This window comes from Uloborus diversus, chromosome 9 (genome assembly GCF_026930045.1).
Source record: "Uloborus diversus isolate 005 chromosome 9, Udiv.v.3.1, whole genome shotgun sequence".
NCBI classification, from domain to species: domain Eukaryota; kingdom Metazoa; phylum Arthropoda; class Arachnida; order Araneae; family Uloboridae; genus Uloborus; species Uloborus diversus.
This window is the reverse complement of record NC_072739.1, coordinates 91,670,132-91,680,345: the sequence shown is the minus strand read 5'-3', so window position 1 is coordinate 91,680,345 and position 10,214 is coordinate 91,670,132.

The window sequence follows — 10,214 nt, the reverse complement described above, 5'->3', positions numbered from 1 at the left end:
TGTTACAATGAATAAATTAAATAAATATTTGTGAAAAAAAAGATTAAAAAAGTTTTTTAACAGTTAAAATACTCCATGACATTTTTTAAAGGAGTGAAATTTATTTTGATGGATTGATATATTAGAAGAGAGCGAAAATCATAGCATGTGAATGAATGGCGGAAAAAGCGTTGTATGTAGGTTTTTAACATTTTTTTTTACAGTGGAAAAATGGTGAATATAGTCCAGAGAATGAATCACCCGTTATTTTATTTTGTTTACACGGTCAAAAATGTGCTAATTGGCATTGACCTTGTAAATAAAGTTTTCATAATTTATGGAAGAACATAGTTATTTTCATACAATACAACGTTTCATACATATCAACATACAACGTTTTACCCGCCATCCATTCATATAATGACCAATTCCATTTAAAAAAAAAAAAAACAGGACGAGATGAGATATGCAATGATTGTTCAAATTTTTAACACTTAAAATGTTTGACACTTTGTTTGAAAGAATATTAAAATGTAATATTTTGAAAATTCCAATTGCTTTTTTTTCCCTTTTTCCACTATGTAAAATTTCAAATACAAAGCTCGTATATAATTTTGAATAAATTTTTGAGACGTGTTTTTGATTTTCTCTGCGTAAAATACGCATGTAAATGCATTAAAAATATCTTTAGTTCTAGAAATAGTTTAAATGCAAATATTTGAAATCAGTTCCAGTCTAGGCCGTTTGAGTGAAGTTTAACCGATGTATTTGAAAATCGATCTAATATACGATTGAGTAGGCTTATTTAGTGATGAGCAACTTCGTAAGAGTTTTATTTATTTGAGAAATTTAATGATTGATTAATTTCCAGTGGTGCCAAACTAGTAGGGGTTGAAACTTTTAGGGGGAAGGGGTACTTTTGAGGGGTGTTTTTCACTTTTTTTTTGGGGTGAGGGGACTCTTGCTCTTTCGGGTTCTTCGCGATATTTAGGAGGAGGAGGGGGGGTGCGTCTTTGCTTCTAAGGGGGCACCCCTGTAATTTCGAATCGTTTTTTAAAACTGCTAAAACTCTGAAGCGTGATGTGTGATAAACGTTACAAAACTGATCTGTCTACTTTGAATAGATTTCTCAAAAAATATTATGCCACTGCTAAGTACAAAGATGTTTTAAAATTGAAAGCTATGGTTTCGAAGTTTGAAATGCATATTCATTTACCTTTTCTGAAGTTAAAAAAAAAAAAAAAGAAAATCTGGAGCTACTTATCACAGTCAAAATGCCTTCCACATATTTTAATCATTGAAGTTGCGTTAAAAAGATGCGTCTTTTGCTTAAGTAGATCAGTGTTTACAAAAAATTTTGTTTTTGAAATCAAAAATATACATTTCGAAGATAGTAGGGGATGTTTTGCGAACGGTATGATTACTCTGAAACAGCTTCAGCGTTTTAGTTAGTAATTTATCTTTATAGTTTCCGTTTAACAGCTAAACATTATTTGCTTAAATCCATTTATGAGTCGCTTTATCTTAAAGAAAAACATTTCTTAATTAAATTAGTCAATTTTTTAGAAGGTTTTTGGAGCCTCTTTTCACAAGTTTCTCGTATAGTTTCATAGAAATGTATGTTAAACACAACTATTATAAAATTCAATTTTTAGAAACGTAATAACACTTTAGCAGTACTACTTGGTGCTTCAGTTAAATAATTCAGAACTCCTAGGAATGGGCAGGATGCATCCTGACGACTCGAAATTACGAAATCATACAGTAATGGGGGAAGGGATTGGGGGGGGGGGGTCCTGACGCGAGAAATTTTTGATATTCCGGGAGTATTCCAGACTGTTCGGAGCTCCATGCGCCGGAAGATGTGAGGTGTGCATTGTAGCCAGGAGAAAAAAAACTTAGACCACTTACTTTTACACATGTACCTTGTACTTTTTTACATGTAAAATAAGAAAGGTTTTTCGCTTACGGTCTGTTTTCTTTATGGTGCTTCTGTGTAGGGGGGGGGGCGGTATATGGACCATTTCTTCGTCTTTTGAAAACTCAATTTTTTAAACGACTGGACGTACTCTTTCTGTATTTAATATCGCTGTTTTTTTATGTTCGAAAAAATAAATAGTTATTTTATATCGCCAGAGAGAAAAACAGACTATAAATGTTTGAAAAAATCCAATTTTGTAAAACATAATTTTCTTTCTAAATGTTTTATTCTCATTTTTTGAAAGCTGAAATAAGGTAGGTTGTTTCTGAAATTATTTTTAATTTCATCACTTAAGTCAATTATTTTAGTCAGAATTCTTCATTTTTATTTTTATCCATGTAAATGCAGCAGTCTCCCCACTTAATCTGATCACTTTAAGATATAATGACTTCGATAAAAACCGATTGCTAACAATAAACAAATCAGGAAAAGATTTATTTTTACCAACTAAGATCACACACATTTAAAAATACAATGAAAAAAAACTCACATTTAAGTACTGTGAGTTTTTTCATTTTATTTTTAATGATGAACTTTTTTCATAAGCGATTAATATCATAAACCGCTTCCTCCAGTCAGAGGATACTGCTTTGTATATGGTACTTTTCTGTTAAAGGTATTTCCCTTGGAGCATTTGTAATTTTTGGCGATTTTAATTTAGGAAACTACACGCAAAGACAAAAATTTCGCAGTTAGCGGTATTCAACAACTTTAATTTCTAAATTCTAGGTTTGCCATATACTTGTAGATATGTCGCCAAGGCAGAATGTAAACAAATCGTCAAACCGAGAAAACATTTTTAACGGAAAAGTACCTCGTTAATAAATTTTATGTAGGGAAATGTATGGCAAAGTGAAGAAGAATGAGCTTTTTAAAAATGAACACATTTGAAATTTGTTTTGAAACTGACAGTATATAAAGAAAGAACATTGTATTTTATAATTAAAAACTCGCATTGAAATATTATTTTTAATTTTTGGCTCTAAAACTGTGCCTTCAAAAAAAAGTGGAAAATTTTCACTCTTTTTTTCATAGGGCAAAGTGAAAAATGAACTATTTTTCAAATGAAATATTTTTTATTCGATTGGGAAAAATATTTTTTAACATAAAATAATGAGTAAATAAAAGCATAAACAATAAATAAAAAGATAATGTAACGTAAACTAATAAATAAATATTTTTTTCCAAATACATGATGAGGAAAAATAAATGAGTGAATAAAATAGTGAATGAATAAGAAAATAAATGAAAGAATGAATTAATATATAAGTGAATGATTAAACGAAGGAATGCAAATAAATTAGTTAATAAATGAATACGTAAGTGATTTAGTAAATTATTGAATGAGTAAACGAAATGAACTTTTCATTTCACTTTGCCCCACATTCTGTTACCTATCTTTATATGAAATTTGAGATTTCTTTGAAAAAACTTTTATTCTTTTTGTCAAGAAATCTGCAGATTGTTTTAAACAAAATTAATTGAAAGAAAGAGGGCGTATAGAATGTAAATATAACTTTATTATCTCTCGCGGTTCGACACAATGTCAATGATGTTATATACATCCAGTACAACAGAATTGGTGATGCTTAATTTTTCACCAGGACAAGATGCCGTTTTAAAAGGCGGTCACATTCCGCCTAAAATGTTATGACACATTGAAACACACGTAACGTGATGAATATTAAAAAATATACATCGTATATATATATATGTATATGTATATATATATATTTGACATTTGGCAATATTAACAACAGTAACAGTTAAAAAGCTCTGTGAAATAAACAATGAAGCACTAACAATACGATGCACAACAACACAATTAGTTTATGTTTCGAAAATATAACATTTATTTGTTTCAAATGAACGAGTTGTTGAATTCTTAGTGAAATTCAAAGTAGATGTGAGAAGAAATTTTCTCGACGCATTATTTAATATTTTTTCAACAAATACTAAAATTATCGGATGAGGGGGGAGGGGGAGAGAAATATATTTTGTAAGTTCCACAAAAAAGAAACTGCGTTTACGTCTTATAAATCGTATTTATTTGTGAAATGGTTAAAGGTACCAGAACTATGAAAGAAATTAACATCTCAACCATTTGTCTGTTCTGATGTAAATATTTCTGTATTTAATATTCCCCTGATATATCTCAACTAAGATACGAAAAAAAAAACAAAAACAAAGAAAGAATGTATGCTTTTTAATTTTACGTGTTGCTGAAGGTGTTTTTGATTTTGACTACAATTTTTAATAACTTTTTGTCGAGTGCATTTTTTAAACAAACAATAATATTGCACTAAAACTCATAAGGTAACAAGGTAGGAAAGCTTTAGGTTTTCTTTCCCAACAAGAATGAATTTTTTTCAAGGTTTTTTGTTTCGTTTAGAATAAACTAAAATTATTTTATGTATTTTAAAGAAACAAAGCAAGTAAAGATTTACCTGAATGTCTTAGGGTAAAAATAGCGCGGTGACAACTAAAGCCTTCAGAATTCGCATATAAAGTGTACTTGCTCATTTCCAAAACCGTTATTAATAACCAACAAATCAACGTTTCAGAGGAAGAAAAATGTACTTTGCCACGAACAGAGAAAATGTAAGCCATAAATAAACTTTTCCCCCTTAATTTTTAGAAAATAATTTTCAAAGAAAAAAACAGGGGGTGGGAAGCTTCAATTAAAGTGTGATTACATATCGCAAGGTATGTTATTTCCCTTCATTTATATCAAATGTATTTTTGATATTTTTACATATGAATTAACTTCGCAACATTGCGTTTAAGAAGTAGATTGTAATTTAACTTTACTAGCAATGGTCGGTCTAACTATAATTGGAAAAATTTTTTCACTCAAAGAAATAAGTTTGGCACCCCTTCCAAAGGGCTATTATGTCACCCAACAGGGAAAAAGGTTTAATAATAAATTCTGGTACCTTAGAAGAGTATCACTGTATGTTCAATGGACAAATTAACTTTATTGAAGTTTTCATTAAAAAAAAAGTTTGAAATGTACAAAAAAGATATGGGCGAAAAATATGCAAAGAGTTTCTTATTAATATCAATATCATGTTATAAAAATTACTTTTTTTAAACTAATGTAAAAACATTTCCGTTTAAAACTTTAAATTTTCTTTATAAAAGAACAAGTGTTGATTGATTAAGGTTTTACGAAGTCTTAATAATCTTTTTCGTTTAATATACTAAACAATTCGTTCACCTAAACTCATAGAAAATTATCATTATTTTGCCCAATGCTCTTAGAATCTCTTAACACTAACAATTAGAAACAACAAATTTTCAAAATATGCAATATAAATAACTCAATTTTCAACACCGGTAAAATACAATACATAATATTCATTTCATTACATAAAATTTGATTTTCGAAATCATTTAATTTCGCTTTTAATAGACATTTTTGTATTCATAAACGTTAAAATCTTGCACTTTCCAATTGCTTACAACAATAATAATGCTTTGAAAGACAAAATAAGTATTTACAAAAATAATTGTTATAAACAAAACTAGAAGCAGGGTTTTGATTTCATAAAAACAATAGCAAAGTAAATAAACACATAAAACACAAAAAGTCTGTACATTAACATGAAATTTAAATACTTGATGCCACAAGAAAATTTTGACAGATAAGACATCATTTGTACAAAGATGAATACAGTGGTAAATCACATTAAGTTTTGTAATGCATCAGTTACGTGCTGTTTATAATTACAACAATGTTTTTAACTGTGATTGTGCCGGCAAAACGTACGAATGAAAATAATGATACACAAAGTTCAAAATGTACATAAATAAAAAGAAAACGTGAACATCTTTAAAAACTATAGAAGACAGTTTGTTGATGGAGTTTTATGTACAATGAAAAATCACCGGAGGAAAAAAAAATCCGGACATGTTTTAATGTTCAAATGAGCACATTTAGATAATTAAATCTATGAGGAGCACCAACGCTTGATATGAGATATTTTAATGAAACTATAATTTGCGTTTATTAAAGATCGCGTTTCATTGAAGAATAAAGCTGTGGTTAAAATCTAAATTAAACCATTATTACTTTGGAACAGCATAATTAGCTATGCTGAAATAAAGTTTTTAAAGCTATACTGAGCAGAAAAACATTTTATTGTCACAAAATTTCAAAAATAAAGTTGCACCCTAAATGTCAATAAAATTACTATCAAATCTGGCTTACCTTATGTGGAATTTCATTATTTTGTAACATCCATACAAATTCGTGAAGTGCTTTTAATACATGAAAAAATTACGAATTCAAAGCTTTTTATACTTCAATTATAAGTCATAAATTGGTTTGAAGAATACTGATAATATTCATATCATTTTTTTCGAAACCTTAATCAGGATGTTTTGTTTTTGTTTTGGACGAAAAATAATAAACATTGTTCGTTTTATGACTTGTGATTTCAAATTGAATATTTTGAATTACAGTTTTGTTTAAAGAAGTAAAAAGTAAATAAATAAATAAATAAATAAAAACGCTAAAATCTATGAACCTTAAAGCAGTTTTTTTTTATCCTTTCCTTTTTTTTTGGAATACAAAATTTTAACATCGCGTGTACAATTATTTAAGTAAGTCGTGTAATTTATGAGCTGAGGAAAAAAAACTACCTATTCCAATAAATAAATAAATAAATAAAATAAAATAAATAAGAAAACAAAATAACTGTCTGCTATTGAAAAAGAGCAAATTAAGATATAAATAGCTAGTTCATAATTTGAAAGTATCCGGATATATTTTTAGGGGTAAAGAGTGTACTTTTAAAGTATAAAATTACAGTAAGCTTACTACATAATAACTCATAACCGAAGAAAAATGAAAAATTAATAAGTTTTGTAATATTTACAATAAAGTAAAACCATCAGTTAGTTTTTAACGAATTTATTTTGAGAAGGCAAATTCTTCGATTTTTTTTCTAAAATCATTTACTGGTTAAAAATTATTTGAGTTATAGATGTGTAATACGTAGTATATATTTTTTACTTTCTAGACAATTATAGTCCTGTTACTAATATTTGTGAACAAATCAAATACTTTGAAGCGAAATGCATATTTAAACGTAGTAAGTAACGTATTTTCATTGCGTCGAATGCTTGATTTAATTGGCACAAAAATATTTTATCGCATGCTATGAAAAGACATGTTAGTTGTTTCATTATTAAAATGCATTGACGATTACATTTATGGGAATATTTTTTTAATTTTTAAACAAAATTAAAATCGGACAGAAGTAAAATTCAAACAACGTTGGTGGCCTCTTTTATCTGTTAAAAATCTGATTTCTGCAAATTTCTAATTTTTTTTTTAGTAGCGACTAATAAGAGAAAAATAAATATATGATTGTATGGTTATAAGGTATGATAAAAAGAATACAAAAATACGAGTCAGTTGAGTCTGTGAAGGATCAGACTTGTTGTAAGGCGTATTTACTGCTAAATACCAGAATAAAAATAGATTTGTTTAGTATGTTTGTTCAAAATGTTTTCTTCTCCTTTTTTTAAAGAAGTGCTGTTGCCACCTCACACACATCCTAAGCTAGCTTCTACTTTCTTCTTCTACCTTAAAAATCACAATTGAAGTTCATTTAATTTTCTGGTCAAAGCATTATTTTGACTTAATCAACGTAATGAAAAATGTTTTGTTATCTATGAAGAAAACTGATTATAATAAAACTTTTCACAAATTAAATTTTACTATCAAAACTTGCTTGTTCAAATCCTTATTGAGTAATATTTTTCCAGATTAATGAACCACTATACTGTTCATAAACAATTGGTTTCTAGTTAAAAGTGGTAAATTTTTGTAACAGTAATAAAAAAATTATTTTTTGGGTCTGATTATATGATGCGCTTACGGTACGATTGCGCTGCATTAGAGCTATTAATAGTTTGAACTAACGGGTGTAAGTAAAATACCGTTACTTTTCCACTATAGTTACGTTTCTTGGCACCTTTTCCAACTTGACGATTATTTTTTTCCTTAATCATTGTTCTATGTTTGATCAAAGTTGCAAAAAAATTTTCGGCGATACTATACGTTATTTTGTCTTTTTGATGAACTTTTCAACAAAACAAATGGTTCAAAAAGACCAAAAAGTTCTACGAAAATGAGAAATAGTCTGCCAAATAACCAAATCAAGCTCTTAAAATGTTTTTAAAAAAATGCGCAAAATAAAAACCAAGACAGTAAATAACGTGAATAACTCGATTACAGTAGCCCGTTAGGTACAAATTAATAATAACACTAATTAAACAAATAAATAAAGAGAAATCAAGTAAAATAGAAGCTTCATTGAAATTTAAAATATTCCACCACATAAATACACTGAATCATTTATTAACATTAAAAGTTCCATTAAAATGCAAAGCCAGAATCAGAGGAGCAAACATGGCGGCAACGTATTTTTTTTTTCGCCAAAGCAGAAAGTAACAAGTCGCCAAGCCAACTGACGTATTTTCGAGGGAAAAGTACCGAAATATCGAACTATCTATGAAAACGTTCACAAGTTGAGGTGCGTTGATTTCAACGCAGGATCAACGCTGTGATTTGGAATGTCGCTTAAGCGCAATAGCGCGTTGAAGCTGCTATGAAATAACCGAGTGTCAGCGTGCAAACGCTTTCGTATATTACTTGGTATTTCACTTACATCAGTTCTAACCATTGATCATTATAACACAGCGCAATTGCACCGTAAACGCATCATGCGAACACGTCCTTTACCGTAATACTTTTTCGAAAGATTAAAACATTTACACTTGCAAAAATACATAAAATGTTATTCTTTAAAAGAATGTTTCTTAAGATATAATGAAGATGTGCCTATTTTTCTCAACAATAATATGTCAGAAAATGTTTATAAAGTAATTATAAGTCAGACGTTTCTTTTTCTATAAGATAAATGAATTGTATTAGTTGTATATTATTTTTCTAATGAAATTGCTACAATGCGGAACATAGCTGCAAAAGTTTCGTCCATAATCAGTTTTCTTTGCACTTAAAAAACTAATGTATTTTCCAAAAAGAATAACTTAGAGTTCTTAAGCATAGAGAAATAATTTAAAAATATGTATTCGGAAAAAAAACCTCACAATGCGTTCAAAATTTAAGAGTAAATTATTTTTCGTTAACTAACATGTATAATCTAAAATTAATATATCTACATCGATAAAACGTAGTATAGCAGTTTCTTTTTACATAACATAAAAGCACAAAAATTACTTTCATCATCATAGATTTGTAAAAATAATTCGTGAATGCAATGTACAAAACGTACAACTCGAACTATTTTGTTTAAAAAATAGAATTTCGTGTTTGAAATGTTTGAGATAAAAGAGTTATTTTTCACTGCACCTTCATAGAATGTAATTAATACTTACAGAACGTAATATTAAATCAACATTTTAAACTACAGCATCACTGTAAATTCAAAAGTTGAAAATGAATCTATAAAAATACCGTTTTTGGAGCTAGATTAATTTTCAATACCTGAGTTTTATTGTAGATTGGCACCATTATGAAAGACAAAAAAATCTAAATTACCTGTATTTTCATGTACATCTTGTGTAATTTTTTCATTAATAAGTTAGATAAATATACACATAAAATTTCAATAATTTTAGAACTTGCAAAATGATTAAAATTACTGCAACAGTGAATTAAATTTCTTTTCTAACAAGTGATTTTTTTTTTTTTTTTGGCTAAATGAAATTCCATTTGCCATCGAGACAAACTTGCATTTAGTATTTTTTTTTTTTAAAGCCAAACAGCTTTTTAACTTTCATAGAGAGAAATTTAAAACAAATATTATCTTTATTTTTAAAAGAAATTCCTTCGAATATAGTGTAAAAGAAAAACTCACTTTACCAATCATGGGAAAAAATACATTTACGCATTTCTTATTATTACCTAAATGATTTTTTATTTTAAAAATACATATTATATATCGTCACAATTTCATTTTTGAATTTTTAAACGTTTTCCAGTAATTTTTCTGTTTTAAGGAGAGATATCAAGCTCGAATGTTCAATTGTTAACTATAACTTTCTTATTTTAGTAAACATATTTACAGTCGAAATTGACTGTCATTTCCTACTATAAAATCTCTCATGTTTGTCATGTGAAAAATATGGACTGGTTTAGCTGCCTCAAAAAATAACAGAGAGAAAAAAAATAAATAAAATATCACTTTCACGCCTTACTGTAGCTTAAAATCTTGAT